The 17,751-nt window shown below is 35.9% G+C and overlaps 2 long non-coding RNA genes across 4 annotated transcripts in view; both read right to left on the reverse strand.

Moving 5' to 3' along the window:
• LOC116663613 overlaps window positions 1-17,751 on the reverse strand; it is a 134,869-nt gene that overhangs the window by 35,645 nt on the left and 81,473 nt on the right. The window lies entirely within an intron of this gene.
• Window positions 1,802-16,283, reverse strand: LOC116663614. Its single transcript, XR_004319841.1, has 3 exons — window positions 15,915-16,283; window positions 8,639-8,642; window positions 1,802-1,816 (listed from the first exon to the last, which is right to left on the reverse strand). It is a non-coding gene; the product is annotated as an uncharacterized LOC116663614 (long non-coding RNA).

Raw genomic sequence — 17,751 nt, forward strand, 5'->3', positions numbered from 1 at the left:
GTTAACTAGAACCCTTTTACTTTTCTAGTGCTAATTTCTGTTCAAATTCAAGGAATCCAGGGATGAACCCATACACTTTGTTCACAGCTCTTTGCTACTTTGTAAACAGATCACGGGGTGTGTAGCCAACAAAACACAGCAGATTCTTACAAGATTTCTGTGTAAATTTAACCAAACTATGTGTCAGTGAGAGATATAGGCACCATGACTCTGCTTCAAGCTCTCAGGCCTTCCTACCCTTGGGTTTCCTGAATGTTCCACGTTGTAACTGATTTGCAAACATCATGACCAATGGAAATATTTACCATCATTTGAGGGGCCCTTCCAGTAGTGCTATGCAGAATAAAGAGGCACTTCCTCACCCTTCCATGTCATTTGCTTATGATTTCATCCAACTAGAGAAAGTCTCAAGCCTGCTTCCATTCAGGACCCTTGTCTCATTCCTTCATGCCATTTTTGGTTTCATTTGGTCATGTTTGTTCTCTGTATATAATGGGATTGAAGGATGATTGTAATTATAGAAATTACAGGCATCATCTTTCCATTTTTTGGGACTTTATGCAAATTTCTGCCAAGTTCCAGAGAATTTTCTTGACCAATGAGTGTTTTCTAAATGTTTTAAGTGTTCTTCTCTACATCAGTTATTAGTAAGAGCTGTAATATAAGAAGTGCAGAAAAGATGACTATCTGATAAAAACTCAATTGAATGAAAAACATTCAACAAAATGGATCTGTATTAAAAAATACATTTTAAAAGAAGGTTAAAAAAATCACAGTAAAAATGAGAATGCAGACCTCAACATAATAAAACTATTTGTGACAAACCTACAGCGAGTATAATACTCAACGATGAAAAGATGAAAGCCTTTCCACTAAAATCTGGAATAAGACAAGGATCCCCAATCTCACCACTTCTATTCAACACAGTATGGGAAGTCCTAGTCATAGCAATAAGACAAGAAAAAGAAATAAAAGGGATCCAAACTGGAAGACAAGAGGTAAAAATATCATTGTATGTAGATGATATACTATATATAAAAAACCCTAAAGTCTCCACACAAAAACTGCTAGAGCTAATAAAAGAATTCAGCAAGGTAGCAGGATAGAAGATTAACATATAGAAATCAGTGGCATTTTTTACAGTAACAATTAAATATCAGAAAAGAAAAGGCAAGAAACAATCCTTTTAAAATTGCATCCCAAAAACCAAAATACTTAGGAATAAATCTGACCAAAGAAGTGAAAGACTTATAAGCAGAGAACTACAAAACACTGCTTGAGGAAATTAAAGATGACTTAAAGAAATGGAAAGGTATCTCATGTTCTTGGATTGGAAGAATTAATATTGGTAAAATTTCCAGAGCAATCTACAGAGTTAATGCAATCCCTATCAAATTACCCAGGACATATTTCACAGAATTAGAACAAATAATCCTAAAATTTGTATGGATTCACAAAAGACCCAGAATTGCCAAAGCATTACTGAAGAAAAAGAATGAAGCTGGGGGAATAAGCATCCCAGACTTCAAGACAATACTACAGAGCTACAGTCATCAAAACAGCATGGTATTGGTACAAAAAATAGACATATGGATTAATGGACCAGAACAGAGAGCCCAGAAATAAACCCATAAAATTTTAGTCAGTTAATCTTTGACAAAGGAGGCAAGAACTTACAATGGAGTAAAGATAGTCTCTTCAACAAATGGTGTTGGGAGAACTGGACAGTTGCATGTAAATCAATGAATTTAGAATACTCTCTCACACTTTACACAAAAATAAACTCAAAATGCCTTAAAGACTTAAACATAAGACACTATAAACCTCTTAGAAGAAAACATAGGCAAAATATTACCCAACATAAATCTCAGCAATGTTGTCCTATGGCAATCTACCCAAGTAATAGAAATAAAAACAAAAATAAACAAATGAAACCTAATTAAACTTACAAGATTTTTCATAGCAAAGGAAACCATAAGCAAAACAAAAAGACAGCCTACAGAATGGGAAAAAATATTTGCAAAAGATGAGACTGACAAGGGCTTAATCTCCAGAATATGTAAATAGCTCATACAACTTAATAAGAAAACAAGGAACAACCCAATCCAAAAATGGGCAGAAGACCTAAACAAGCAATTCTCCAAGGAAGACATACAAATGAACAATAGGCACATGAAAAAATGCTCAATATCACTAATTATTAGAGAAATGCAAATCAAAACTACAATGAGGTATCACCTCACACCAGGCAGAATGGCCTTCATTCAAAAGTCCACAAATGACAAATGCTGGAGAGGCTGTGGAGAAAAGGGAAACCACCTATACTGCTGGTGGAAATGCAGTTTGGTGCAGCCACTGTGGAAAACAGTATGGAGAGTCCTCAAAAGACTAGGAATATATACTTGTCATATGACCCAGTCTTCCCACTCCAGATATCCAGATATCCAGAGGGAACCTTAATTCAAAAAGACATGCACCCCAATGTTCATAGCAGCACTACTTACAATAGCCAAGACATGGAAGCAACCTAAATGTCCATCGACAGATGACTGGATAAAGAAGTTGGGGTATATTTATAATGGAATACTATTCAGCCATAAAAAATAATAAAATAATGCCATTTGCAGCAACATGGATGAACCTGGAGAACATCATTCTAAGTGAAGTAACCCAGAAAGAGAAAGAAGAATACCACATGATACCACTTATTGTGGAATCTAGAAAAAAAAAAAAAAGACAAATGAACTTTTTAACAAAACAGAAACAGACTCACAAACATAGAAAACAAATTTATGGTAATGGTGGGGAAAGGGCATGGGAAGGGATAAATTGGGAGTTCAAGATTTGCATGTACTAACTAATATATATATATAAAATAGATAACAAGTTTATACTGTATAGCACAGGGAACCATATTCAATATCTTGTTGTAACTTATGGTGAAAAAGAATGAAAACAAATATATGTATGTTCCTATATGACTGAAGTATTGTGCTGTACACCAGAAGTTGACACAACATTGTAAATTGACTAATTTCAATAAAATATATTAAAAGTTAAAAAAATGAGAATGCTGTATCCTACAGAGAAAAGAAATAGGACTTAGAAGCCATACAGAGAATCGAATCCTGTCTTTGCCAATTGCTATATGTTGTTTCGGACAAATTATTTCTTCCCAAACTTCAGTTTATTCATCTGTTAAAAAAAGAGTTAGGGACTCATGTTTAATAATAACAACATTCATATTTTTTAAAATATGCAAAATTGTAAGTTCAGGAATAAATGCTCTACAATTGTTTAGCTACATCTATTTTCCTAAGGCTGCGGTAAAATAATCCAAATATGACAAGAAGTATGTATGACATTGAAGCATGACAATGAATAGCCTACCATTTCTACATATAAGGCATTCTTCTTAAAAACTAGGGATATGGACATGATCCCTGGCCCATGGATGTTATATTAATATCAGAAAGAAATCTATTAAACTATCCTATCAGCCTTAATTTCAGCTATTAGCTTTTCTTTGTACTGTCTCTTTCAAGTCAAGATCAAACGGAGAAGCAGTCAGCTGGAGCACACCTTTCCTCTCTACAGTTCTACTGCTGTTCAACATAGTAATCTCTACCTACTTTTTGGGAGAACTTTGAACATTAATAAGACAACATCTATGAGATGAGCTCCTCTGAGAAAGTGAAATACACATGAAAGAGATGATAATTTATTGATTTTCAAATGTTATATAAGGTATTCAACTAGATTTGTGCTCTAATAAAAAAGTAAAGCTTTACAATAAAGAAGAAGCCAGAATGGGGAAATGTTTGGTATTTTTCATTACTTAATACAGATATTCTGTCTAATTTTTAGAAATCATTCTAGCTTCATGAGGTGCTTTGTCAATTTAATTAGATAGAGCTTCTAGAAAAAGAGAATGAAATTGAGATGCCTGTTGATGATCTTAGGAGGCAAAAGAACAAAGAAAAAGCATTTTGAGACGTTTGGGTATGTTAGGTTGAAGCATATGAGATTACCGAGGCAACCATTTTTATCCTACTAAACTGGCAAATTCCGTATGATTTGCTGTGATTTGTACTTTAAAATTGCCTTGATTTATGCTTTTATTCATGGAGAAAAATCACTGAGGTGACCTGATGCTGCATCAGATGTCAGATTGAGCTTGAGCATGGTAGTGCATGAAAAATTTGTAATAATCATAAGAAATAACCAACTTACAGTTACTTTCATTAATTGGTGTCATTTATCAAGAGGTATTGTAAAAATATCAATCTTTGAAACATGTTAACTATTTCACAGATCCTCAGTTGACGTTGTTCATGGATTTCATTTTAAGTTTAGCTTAAAGTATAATACCTGGGAAGTCCAAAGCAAGGGGAGGTAGCCTGCTTGAGAAAAGCTTTCCCAATCATCCTCTGAAATCAGTAACAGAAGTGAGAATCCCTTTAAAATACTTCTGAAGCCAAGTTCCATGACTAGGAAAAGTCTACAGTTGAAATTCTTACCATATCTCAATTTAGTGACCCGAAACAGTAGACAACCTAATTGCAGGAGATCTGCCACGTCAGAGGCAAAGGATTTGGGTAAGTCAGAATTCCAAACAGCACACTTATATTCCACTTGTATGTGTATTTTTGAACAATAATATCCCAGAAGCAGGTAATGAATAGTCCAGAAGATGGTATGGATCATTAGCAAGTGGTTGTGATGTTCTGATGAGACCACCGCCAAAGATAGGGATATGGGAACATATTCTTTGATTCTTCTGGGATGCCTCATGGAGAAGACAGATTAAGAGGTAAAACAGTTCCCCAAATGAGAATTTCTCCCACTGCATCATGTAAACACAATAGTGTAAATATTCTTATAAAAATGAACTATGTGATGATTCCAAGTATATCATGAGAATAAGGTGGATCTTAACTGCTGAACTTAATAAAAGGAGGAGTAATAAAGGAATGCATATCTTTGGCCTATACTTTATAAAGGAAAAGAGGCTGCAGCTCTAAAGAGGTAGTATCAGGAGTTGGAATAATTCCTTTCATGATGAATGATCATTAAGCAAGTTGCAACAACATTTCTTTACACACTCTTTAAGTTAGAGTCCTCAAAAATGATCCTTATTAATTCATTCAACTGGTGGTAACTGACAGTTGTCAAAATTAACTTTAATGAAATTATTTCATGTTATTTTCATAAATGTCATAGAGAATAGGAACAAATCTTACGATTTTGTAGAGAAGACTGTCAATAATCAATTTCCCTACAGTTGACAGACTGCAAGTAGCAGAGTCAAATATTCACATCCTTGAACTTCAGTATCAAGTCTGATGGTTGCTCCTGTCTTTCACATCCCATTTCTGTGTCTCACAGCATTTGCTATTATAAGTACTTGGACATCAGAGACATTCTTTTTTCTTATTCAGTCTCTATTAAAAATCTTCCACTACAAAGCACAAATTAAAAATTGCTGCATCTTTCTTAAAATACCACCTCGTAATAAAAATCACTGTCTCTCACTGCTCTTCCCAGTATGTGATTATTAGCTTAAGATCATACCATTAAAGACCTGGTTTGAGTTGTCACAATAAAAGAGTCTGCTGTGATTCTCTGTCCTCCTCTGCTGTTTTCACCATCGTAGAACATTACATGGTAAGGGGAAGGCCTTCACTGTCTACACCGCATCCTTCAACTTTGAGTCAATATTGTACATATTTAGTTCCTGGTATTGGATTTTAAAGAGGAGAGGATAAGGATATCCAAACTGTGTCTTGCATAAGTTTTATAAGCTGTTTAAAGAGCCAAGAACAATGTCATGTGAAATGCATTATTACAGCCAGTAGCACACCTAGGATGACTTAGCATTGCAGGCTGAGTAGTTTCTTGGTATCTATGCCAAATTCTGAGGAGTTCAATGGCATCGTCCCCAAGTTCAGCAAACTCCCAGGGCCTTTGGTTCTCATGATCCCCTTTGGATTGATTCCAGTTGTTGAAACTAAATTCTTGTCTCCACACATGTCAGTTCCCTTGGCTTATTCCCACTCTCCACTAGATGCTGAAATCTAGACATGGGACTCAGCTCCTTTTGCTTGATTTTCCTTTGTACAATGTTTTGGAAATTATTCGTGTGTGGTGGGGTCTTTATTAAAGGTTTGGAAAGATGAGGGAGAGAGAATTAAATGACAACAAAATTTAAATAAGATAGTCTTTGACCTCACCCCACCACCAGAAGCTCTATTTCTTTGTAGGCTTTAGATAGATTATGACATTGTTGCCATCTTCTTGTTCCCATTTTCTCCTACTCTCCTTTACCCCAAATTCCCCTTTTTAATGCAAAGCAATATATCTATTTCTTTCTTCTCACAAACTATGACTTCCAGGTCTCACCATCTGTACCCAAAATATCTTGTATTTTCCTTCAAAGTGAATTCTCCCTCCAAGAACAACTATGATACAATGATGTCTTTTCATACGGTTATAGAGTTGGCCAGCAATAATATGTGCGTGTGCGTGTGCGTGTGCGTGTGTGTGTGTGTAAATTGTTTGAAAAGTTGTCAATATGTTAATTATAGAGGTTTTTATAAAAAGCTGTATTTTCAGCTTCCTTTCAAAAACTGAAGCTTTCATAGACCCAGAGATTATCATACTAAATGAAGTAAGTCAAATAGAGAAAGATAAGTATCATATGATACCACTTATATGTGGAATCTAAAAAATGATACAAATGAACTTGTTTACAAAATAGAAACAGATTGACAGATATAGAAAAAAACTTAAGGTTACCAAAGGGGAAAGGGTGGGGGGAGATCAATTAGGAGTTTGGGATTAGCAGATACAAACTACTATATATAAAATAGGTAAACAACAAGGGCTTACTGTATAGCACAAGGAACTGTATTTAATATCTTGTGATAACCTATAATGAAAAAGAATCTGAAAAAGAATGTATCTATATGAATACATATATACATATATATCACTGGGCTGTACACCAGAAACTAACACAACATTGTAAATAAACCGTACTTCAATTAAAAAAAAATTAAGCCCTGGCAACACCAGTCCTCCATATTTGTGTGAGAACAGCTATACAGTGACCAGCCTTGTTAGGAGAATGCCTTCTCTGGTTTTCCAAAGCCCTCACCATTATTTTCTAGGAGGACTCCTTCAGTTACGAGTTTGACCTTTATAGGCTTATTAATTTGCATGTCCTAGTTTAGAACCACTGAAGAAACAGACATACTTTCTTGAAAGGTCTGTAACTAGGCAATCAGTAATGGACACAAGTCTATTTCTAACAAACAGGGTAAACTCTCTGTAAAACAAAAAAAAACTGGAAAGTGAGTGATGATTGATAAAGCTCAGGTACTGCTTATAACAAGAAGAAATTACCCTACATGACTGAAAGGCAGAATCAGAATGATGTGGGAGGCTTTTTAATTATACTCTACAAAACTGAACCTATAAAGACTTTGAATTTAGAACATTGAGGCTGAGGACTTCAAAATAGTGCCCCTAAAATGTTTTCAAGTGATTCTGATATACAATGAGGAATTGAGTATGGGCCATATGTTTATAGTACCTAATGTATCAACAAGTATTTGAGCACTGTGCATGATGAATATTAACTACAATATCTGCTTGGTATACAGACTTTTCTACATGAAGTTTCCTCAGCCAATGGCGCTGCTAAAGAATGGGTTTGCCATATGTCTCATGGCAATTGAACAATAGAATGGCAGAGATCCTACACTGTGATTTGGCTCAAAATAATAAACTGGAAAGATGATGGAGGAGAAGGATGCTCTTAGCTCATCCTCTCCCATGAAAACACCAAGAGAGACATCCACAGACCCACCCGTTCACTCAGATCATCTGCTCAACTTTGACAGAACATCACTACTTCAAAAGAGAAAATTTCTCACAAAATCTGGTAGGAGAAAAAGAAAAAAGAAAAAGGAGATTAGTCTGGGACCTGTCCCACAGGGAGTGAGTGGCACAGGAGGAACAGCACTCTTATGCTGGGATGCGCCCTCTCCAGTGGAGAGGTCAGCAAGGTTGGAGGGGGAACCTCCAAGGCTCAGAGGAGTTCACAGCAGCCACTTGGCCGACAGAACTGAGAGAAACCAGCACAAAGTCCTGTGATCCCCAGCCCTAGACACAAGCCATATGGTGTGGGCCAGGACTGGCTGCCTGAACCTGGTGGAGGGCTGTGGCCAACTGCACAGAGCAGCTTCAGGGGGCTGAAGTGTATTGTGCTCCATGGCTGGGAATATGTACAGAACAGAATAGCCTGGGTGTCCCATAATAAAAGCAACCCCACTGGTTCACGTTATGAGGAGAGGCGCAATGCAGATGGGCCGTACCCACCATACACACAGGCCTACAGCACCGTTGCTGGAGCATTCTCATGAGAAGAGAGGCAGGCTTGACCATAGCCACCATATTGGCTGGTGCACAACTCCTAGGTGGAGGTGGGGTTGAAACCTGAATCTGAACCTGGGGGCTCTAAAACTTCATAGCCTGGACTGAGATCTGTTTACAGCCCCAGGCAGAGGGGACCATTCTGCTCCATGGGTGTCTTTGTGGATCTGCACCTCTAAGACAAATGAGCAAGGAGGACAGATCTAGCACACAGAGAACTACAAAACATTAATTAAGGAAATTAAAGATGAGGCAGAAATGGAAAGATATCCTGTGTTCTTGGATTAGAAGAATAATTATTTTTAAAATGGCCATACTGCCCAAGACAATCTACAGATTTAATGCAATCCCTATCAAATTATCCAGGGCATTATTCACCAAACTAGAACAAATAATCCCCAAATTTATACAGAATCATAAAAGACCCAGAATTGCCAAAGCAATACTGAAGACAAAGAATGAAGCTGGAGGAATAACCTTCCCAGACGTCAGACAATATTATAGGGCTATAGTCATCAAAACAGCACGGTAATGGAACAAAAACAGACATAGGGATAAATGGAATAGAATAGACAGCCCAGAAGAAAACCCCACAGACCTACAGTCAATTAATCTTTGACAGAGAAGGCAAGAATATACAATGGAGAAAACACTGTCTCTTCAGCTAGTGGTGTTGGGAAAACTAGACAGCAGCATGTAAATCAATGAAGTTAGAACACTCCCTCACACCATACACAAAAATAAACTCCAAATGGCTTAAAGACTTAAATATAAGACAAGGCACTATAAACCTCCTAGAATAAAACATAGGCAAAACATTCTCAGACATAAACCTTAGCAATGTTCTCCTACAGCAGTCTACCCAGGCAATAGAAATAAAAGCAAAAATAAATAAATGGGATCTAATTAAACCAATAAGCTTTTACAAAGCAAAGGAAACCATAAGTAAAACAAAATGACAACCTACAGAATGGGAGAAAATATTTGCAAATGATGCTACTGACAAAGGTTTAATTTCCAGAACATTTAAACAGCTGATACAACTTAGTAACAGAAAAACAAACAACACAATCCAAAAATGGGTAGAAGACCTAAACAAGCAATTCTTCAATGAAGACATACAAATGGCCAATAGGCATATGAAAATGTCACTAAGTACCAGAGAAATGCAAATGAAGACTACAGTGAGGTATCACCTCACACCAGTTAGAATGGCCATCATTCAAAAGTCCACCAATGATAAATGCTGGAGAAGGTGTGGAGAAAAGGGAACCAACCCCCCTACACTGCTGGTGTAGTTTGGTACAGCCATTATGGAAAACAGTATGGAGATTCCTCAAAAAACTAAAAATACACTTACCATATGATCCAGCAATCCCACTCCTGGGCAGATATCCGGAGGGAACGCTAATTCGAAAAGACACCTGCAACCCAATGTTCATAGCAGCACTATTTATAGTAGCCAAGACATGGAAGCAACCTAAATGTCCATCAACAGATGACTGGATAAAGAAGCTATAGTATATTTATACAATGGAATACTACTCAGCCATAAAAAAGAATAAAATAATGCCATTTGCAGCAACATGGATGGTCCTGGAGATTGTCATTCTAAGTGAAGCAAGTCAGAAAGAGTAAGAAAAATACCATATGATATCACTCATGTGGAATCTTAAAAAAAAAAGAGAGAGAGAAAGAGGACACTAATGAACTCATCTATAAAACAGAAACAAACTCACATAGTAAACAATCTTATGGTTACTGGGGTAAAAGAGGTGAGAAGGGATAAATTTGGGAGTTCTAGATTTGTAAATGTTAGCCACTATATATAAAAACAGAGTAAAAAAACAATTTCTTCTGTATAGTACAGGGAACTATATTCAATATGTTGTAATATCCTCTAATGAAAAAGAATATGAAAATGAATAATGTATGTGTATACATGACTGACACATTGTGCTGTACATCAGAAATTGACACATTGTAACTGATTGTACTTCAGTTGAAAAGGGGGCAAAAAAAACCACCCCAAATGATAAACTGGACCAATTAGATTCTCTCATTCTGGCATCTGAATTATCAAATGTGAAAAGAAAGATGGAGATATCCATTTGCACTAAAAGTTAAAAGGTCATAATAGAGACCCTGGAAGGGTTCTGTTTGGGTCACATGAAGTCAGAATTTATGAGAAAGCAGAAATCTACAATTACGTTTAAAGAACTAGGAAGTAGAAAATACACATACACACTGAACACTGGGTAATAAGATAACTAAAATAAAAGTGAGTTGGGGAGCAGACACACAAGCACAAATAGTAACTAAAGAATTGGAAGCCTAGAAAGAAGATCCAGGAACTCCAATGGCTGAAGCTTCTAACACTGACTTTAATCCATACCCACACTCCTATTTCTTGTCTGAATATCTGTTTTTTTAATTTCTCCTGAGACCCCACACATGTGTATCCTTGGACTACATTATGTTATTTGACATAATTTAAATGTATCCTTGTTCTTTATTTAAATGCATCCTTGGTCTTTATAATCAATCATCAGTAACCTGTATCTATTATACACACATATAAAGAAGGGAGATGGAAACTTTTTAGAAAACCAGCCTATTCATTAACATCAGACCCTCAGCAATGTTATTAATTCCTAACACCTACCACACCTATTATATATCTGTGAATACTTTCTAGGTGATGTGTACAACCTAATAATGCATTTGCTTTTTGCCTGTGAAATTAGGTAACTAAAGTTAGTAAGTTTGTTTTGAGTGCTTACGATGGCATTATGTTAAGCATTTATGAGAATACTGTCACTTTGTTCCAGAGTGCCATCATGAGTTAAGGTGAAATGGTGTGAGCAATGCCCTGAAAACTCAGTAAGGGAGGGGACAGACTTGGAAGTGGAGTGAGACCCAGGGACAGGCTCAGTTTCAAGGATGGGGTAAGACGAACCATGGGGTTGACTTCCTGTTGGGTGCATTACTTGCAAAGAAGATCTTTTGGAAATATTCTAACGTGGTAACTACATTCAGTAAGTTTAATCAAAATGACTACTATAATGCCATGTACTCAGAGTATTCAGAAAGTTGACATCAAATTGTATAGTCAACTGGAGGAGAGAGAGGTTCACTTTCTTCTATCACCGCAATACAATACCCCCTTCACTTCACAGGCAAACTTAAAAAACAAAAAGAAAATTCAACATTTACCACCTCCTATTTGCACCTCTTGGTCTCTGTCACCCCTTCTAAGTTAGTCTCTGCCCTTGTTGCTACATGAAAGAGCTCTCAGTAAGGCCAACAGCAAGATCAGTATCATACAATGCAGTGCACGTGTTTTAGGCAAGCTTCTTCCTGGAGAACCCTGTTGCTTTGACTTCATGACCTAACTGCTCTCTGAGAGATTCTCAGGATGCTATGCTTTTCAGGCTCATTCTTAGTAATCTCATCCCTGCCCGTGGTTTCAATGACCATCTCTGTGTACTGACAATCCTCCGTCTCTATCTCTACCAAACGTCTATGGGAGGTCTAACTAGCTCCCGACTCAAATCATAAAAGTATTTAAAATTCAACATATTTAATTGTGAACTCTGGATATTTCTCCACCTACCCCTCTACCACACATTTCTTCCATACCAGGTCAACTTCAGAACATCTCAGTAAGAGTTACCTCTCGCAATTTAGCTATATTAGCCATAAACCTCCTGGTCATTAACAATACCAACCATTTTTGTATTATTATATACAAATCATGACCAAATCACTTTAATTTGGCTTCTAAACATTTCCCCATTTCCATTACCTAAATTCAAGGCCCCAGTCAAAACGAATGCCACTGCTTGACTGGGGATACTAAAATTGTCAATTAATTAGTCCACCACATCCGATCTGATTCCTCATCAATTATGTCTCAAACTACAGTCAGAATAATATTTTCACAACACTAAAGTGATTATATGATGCCAAGTCTTTGCTTATAATTCCTTCTATTGCATTCCATTTTTTCTTAGGTAAAACCCAAAATCTTCAATGCCCTTAACTGTGTTGTCTAGTCCTGGATATCCTTCTCATAACAGCCTGCTCATCTCCTGCTTACTCTCGCTCCAGCCTTATTTGTCTGACCTGAGTTCCCATATCGTTTGGGTTTCTCTGTGACTTGGGAAATTGTGCCTGAGCTTCTCCTCCGTTTTCTCAAAATATTTCCAAGCTCCTCCCCTTCTCTCCACATCCATCCTACTGTTCGGATATCAGCTCACAGAAGCCTCTCCCGATTCTGCGCCTTCACAAATTTTCTTTGTATAAACACTGGCAGAAAGAATCTTTTATCCTGTTGCCCTTATCCCCATTCATTATTGCACAATAATTGAGTAGAATGAATGGATATACTCTCCTCACCAAATCTCCAGTTCAGGAGATAAGGGACTGTGCTTTTGCTCAACATTATTACTCTATGTTTAGATGAGCAGTTGGCCTGTGGTGGAGACTCAGCTAAATACTGTTAAATGAATGCCTAGTGAATAGAGATGCTTACTGAACACAAAGACAGCAATAAACATGAAACAGACAGTGGAGACAAGAGAAATGTGAGCAGAGATTTCCTCACAGTGCCCTTCATCAAAGCCTTAAGCTGTGAGGAATAGTACTTCACAAACCACACCAGCTCAGTCAACAAGGTTGGTGAAAATTCAACACAAGGGTACAACAGCCTCCCTTAGAATCCAAACCAGGAGACATCTGAGCTTCAGGGAGGACTGAAACCAGGGAGTATAAATTTAGGAATTGAGATTGACTTCTTTATTTTTCTGGAGCAGAATAATTTCATACTTCTTTTTCTCCATTTCTAGCTTATTATAATTTCCTCCCTATTGTTTTCCATAGTGGCTATACAAATTTACATTCCCACCAACGGTACTGGAAGGGTCCCTTTCTCCACACCCTCGCCAGCACTAGTTATTTGTTGCCTTTTTGATAAAAGCCATTCTGACAGGTGTGAGGTGATATGTTACTGTGGGTTTAATTTGCATTTCCCTGATAAGTGATGCGGAGCATCTTTCATGTGCCTGTTGTCCATCTGTGTGTCTTCCTTGGAAAAAAATATCTATTCAGGTTCTTTGTCCATTTTTTGATGAGATTGTTTATTTTATTTTTTTTGATATTGAGTTGTATGAGTTCTTTATATATTTTGGATATTATCCTTTATAGGACATGTCATTTACAAATACTTTCTTCCATACAGCAGGTTGCCTTTCCGTTTTGTTAACGGTTTTCTTCACTGTGCAAAAGCTTTCTAGTTCGGTGTGTTCTCATTTGTTTGTTTTTGCTTTTGTTGCCCTTCCCAGAAGAGACAGATGCAAAAGAACATTGCTAAGATCAATGACAGAGTGTACTTCTTATGTTTTCTTCTTTATGGTTTCAAGTCTCACAGTTAGGTCTTTACCCCATTTTGAGTTTATTTTTGTGTATGATATTAGAAAATGGTCTAGTTTCATTCTTTTATGTATATTCATCCAATTTTCCTAACATCATTTATTGAGATCTTTTTCCATTGTATACTCTTGTCTCCTTGGTTGTAGACTAATTGACCATATAAGAATGGGTTTATTCCCAGGTTCTTTATTCTGTTCCATTGATCTGTGTGTCTGTTTCATGACAGTACTATACTGTTTTGATTACTGTAGCTTTGTAGTATAGTTTGAAATCAGGAACATGATACCTCCAGCTTTGTTCATCTTTCTCAAGATTGCTTTGACTATTTGGAATTTTCTGTGGTTCCACACAAATTTTTAGGATTATTTATTCTAGTTCCATGAAAAATGCCATGGATATCTTGATAGGGATCGCATCTGTAAACTTCTTTGGGCAGTGTGGACATTTTAACAATATTAATTCTTCTAGGCCATGAGCGTAGTACATATTTCCACTTATTTGGGTCATCTTCAATTTCTTTCACTAAGGCCTTATAGTTTTCAGTGTGCAGGTTGTTTATCTGCTTGGTTAAATTTATTTCTAGATATTTTATTATTCTTGATGTGATAGTAAATGGGATTATTTTCTTAATTTCTCTTTCTGATAGTTTATTATTAGTATATAAAATGCAACAGGTTTCTATATATTAAATTAATTCAGTTAATTTGAAGGATACACAATTATTAGTTCTAACAGTTTTTTTTAAAGAAGTCTTTAGAGTTTTATATATATATACACACACACACACACACACACATATATATACATACATACATATATAGTTTCATGTCATCTGCAAATACTGACAATTTTACTTCTTCCCTTCCGATTTGAATGCCTTTTATTTCTTTCCCTTGTCTGTTGGCAATGGCTAGGGCTTCTAATTCTATGGTGAATAAAAGGGGCAAGATTGGGCATCCTTGTCTTGTTCCTGACTTAGAGAAAAAGCTTTCAGCTTTTAACCGTTCAGTATAATGGTAGCTGTTGGTTTGTCATATATGACCTTTATTATGTTAAGTATATTTCATCTACACCTACTTTATTGAGAGTATTCATCATATATATTGAATTTTGTCAAATGCTTTGTCTGCATCTATTGAGATGATCATGTCATTTTTATCCTTTGTTTCGTTAAGGTGGTGTATCATGTTGACTGATGTGAGAATACTGAACCATCCTTGCATCCCTGGCATGTATCCTGCTTCCTACTGTATATAATCCTTTTAAATGATTATTGAATTTGGTTTATTAATATGCTGTTATGATTTTTTGTATATGTGCCATCATGAATACTGGCCAGTAATTTTTTGTTGTTGTTGCATCTTTGGACTCATTTTTGTATCAGGGTCTAGTTTTGGTTTCTGGCCTCATAAAATGACTTTGAGAGAGAGAAAAAAATCTATGTTTTCTCACTCCCGTCTCCCACCTGTTACAATTTTGATGTTCTATATTTTTATTTATTTATTTTTACATCTTCATGTTTATTCTCTTGCAATTCACTGTAGTTATTGCATTTCCAATATGGTTTTCTCATTTCTATAGCTTCCTGTTTCTTTTCTATTTAGAGTAGACTTTTCAAAATTTATTTTAGCATAAGTTTAGTATTGCTGAATTCTTTTATTCTTGCTTCTCTATGAAATTCTTTACCTCTCTTTCTACTCTAAAGGACAGTCTGAAGAAAAAGAATGAAGCTAGAGAAATAACCCTCCCAGACTTCACACAATACTACAGAGCTACATTCATCAAAACAGCATGGTATTGGAACAAAAGCAGGCATATGGATCAATGGAAAAGAATAGAAAGCCCAGAAATAAACCCACAAAATTTTGGTCAATTAATCTTTGACAATGGAGGCAAGAACAAACAATGGAGTAAAGAAAGCCTCTTCAGCAAATGGTGTTGGGAGAACTGGACAGCTGCATGTAAATCAATGGATTTAGAATACTCCCTCACACCATACACAAAAATAAACTCAAAATGCCTTTAAGACTTAAACATAAGACACTATAAACCTCTTAGAAGAAAACATAGGCAAAACATTATCTGGCATAAATCTCAGCACTGTTCTCCTAGGGCATTCTACCCAACAACAGAAATAAAAGCAAAAAGAAACAAATTGGACCTAATTAAACTTATAATCTCTTGCACAGCAAAGGAAACCATAAGCAAAGCAAAAAGATAGCCTACAGAATGGGAAAAAATATTTGCAAAAGATGAAACTAACAAGGGTTTCATCTCCAGCATATATAAATAGCCCATACAACTTAATAACAAAAAACCAAACAACTCAATCCAAAAATGGGCAGAAGACCTAAACAAACAATTCTCCAGTGAAGACATACAAATGGCCAATAGGCACATGAAAAAATGCTCAATATTGCTAATTATCAGAGAAATCTAAATCAAAACTACAATGAGGTATCACCTCACACCAGTCAGAATGGCCATCATTTAAAAGTCCATGAAATAATAAATGCTAGAGAGGGTGTGGAGAAAAGGGAACCCTCCTGAACTGTTCATGTGAATGTAGTTTGGTGCAGCCGTTATGGAAAAAAGTATGGAGATTCCTCAAAAGACTAAAAATAGACTTGTCATATGACCTAGTAATCCCACTCCTGGGCAGATATCCAGAGGGAACCTCAATTCAAAAAGACACATGCACCCCAATGTTCATAGCAGCACTAGTTACAATAGCCAAGACATGGAAACAACCTAAATGTCCATCGACAGATGACTGGATAAAGAAGTTGCGGTATATTTATACAATGGAATACTACTCAGCCATAAAAAATAATAGAATAATGTCATTTGCGGCAACATGGATGGGCCTTGAGAATGTCATTCTAAGTGAAGTAAGCCAGAAAAAGAAAGAAAACTACCACATGATATCACTCATACATGGAATCTAAACAAAACAAGACAAAAAAAGGCAAACTTATTTACAAAACAGAAACAGACTCACAGACATAGAAAACAAACTTATGGTTATGAGGTGGGAAGGGCATGGGGAGGGATAAATTGGGAGTTTGAGATTTGCAGATACTAATTACTATATATAAAATAGATAAACAACAAGTCTATACTGTATAGCACAGGGAACCATATTCAGTAGCCTGTAACCTATGGTGAAGAATATGAGAACAAATGTATGTATGTTCCTATGTGACTAAAGTATTGTGCTGTACATCAGAAATTGACATAACATTATAAACTAACTGTACTTCAATAAAAATGTATTAAATATAAATAAATAAAATGACTTTGGAAGCATTTATTCCTTTTGAATTTTTTGGTATACTTTGTGAAGGATAGGTATTAACTCTTTGAATGCTTGATAGAATTCCCCATTGAATCCATCTGGTCATGGATTTTTGTTTGTTGTGAGTTTTTTGGTTACTGATTCAATTTTATTATAGAAATTGGTCTGTTCAATTGTCCAATTTCTTCCTGATTGGAAAATTGTATTTTTCTAGGAATTTATCCATTTCCTTTAGGTTGTCCAATTTGTTGGTATATAATTGTTCCTATGTCTTTTATGAGTGTATTTCTGCAGCATTAGTTATAACTTCTCTTTCATTTATGATTTTATTTACTTGGGCCCTTTCTCTCTTTTCTTTATGAGTTTGGTTATATATTTGTCAGTTCTGTTTATCTTTTCAAGAATCAGCTCTCATTTTCACTGATCTTTTCTATGTTTTTGTTTTATCTCTATTTTCACTCAGATATTTATTATTTTCTTCCTTCTACTAACTTTGTGTTGTTTGTTCTTTTTCTAGTTCCTTTAGGTGTAATGTTAGGTTATTTAAGATTTTTCTTTCTTGTTTCTTGAGATAGGCCTGT

The sequence above is a fragment of the Camelus ferus genome, chromosome 5 (genome assembly GCF_009834535.1).
Source record: "Camelus ferus isolate YT-003-E chromosome 5, BCGSAC_Cfer_1.0, whole genome shotgun sequence".
Lineage (NCBI taxonomy): Eukaryota > Metazoa > Chordata > Mammalia > Artiodactyla > Camelidae > Camelus > Camelus ferus.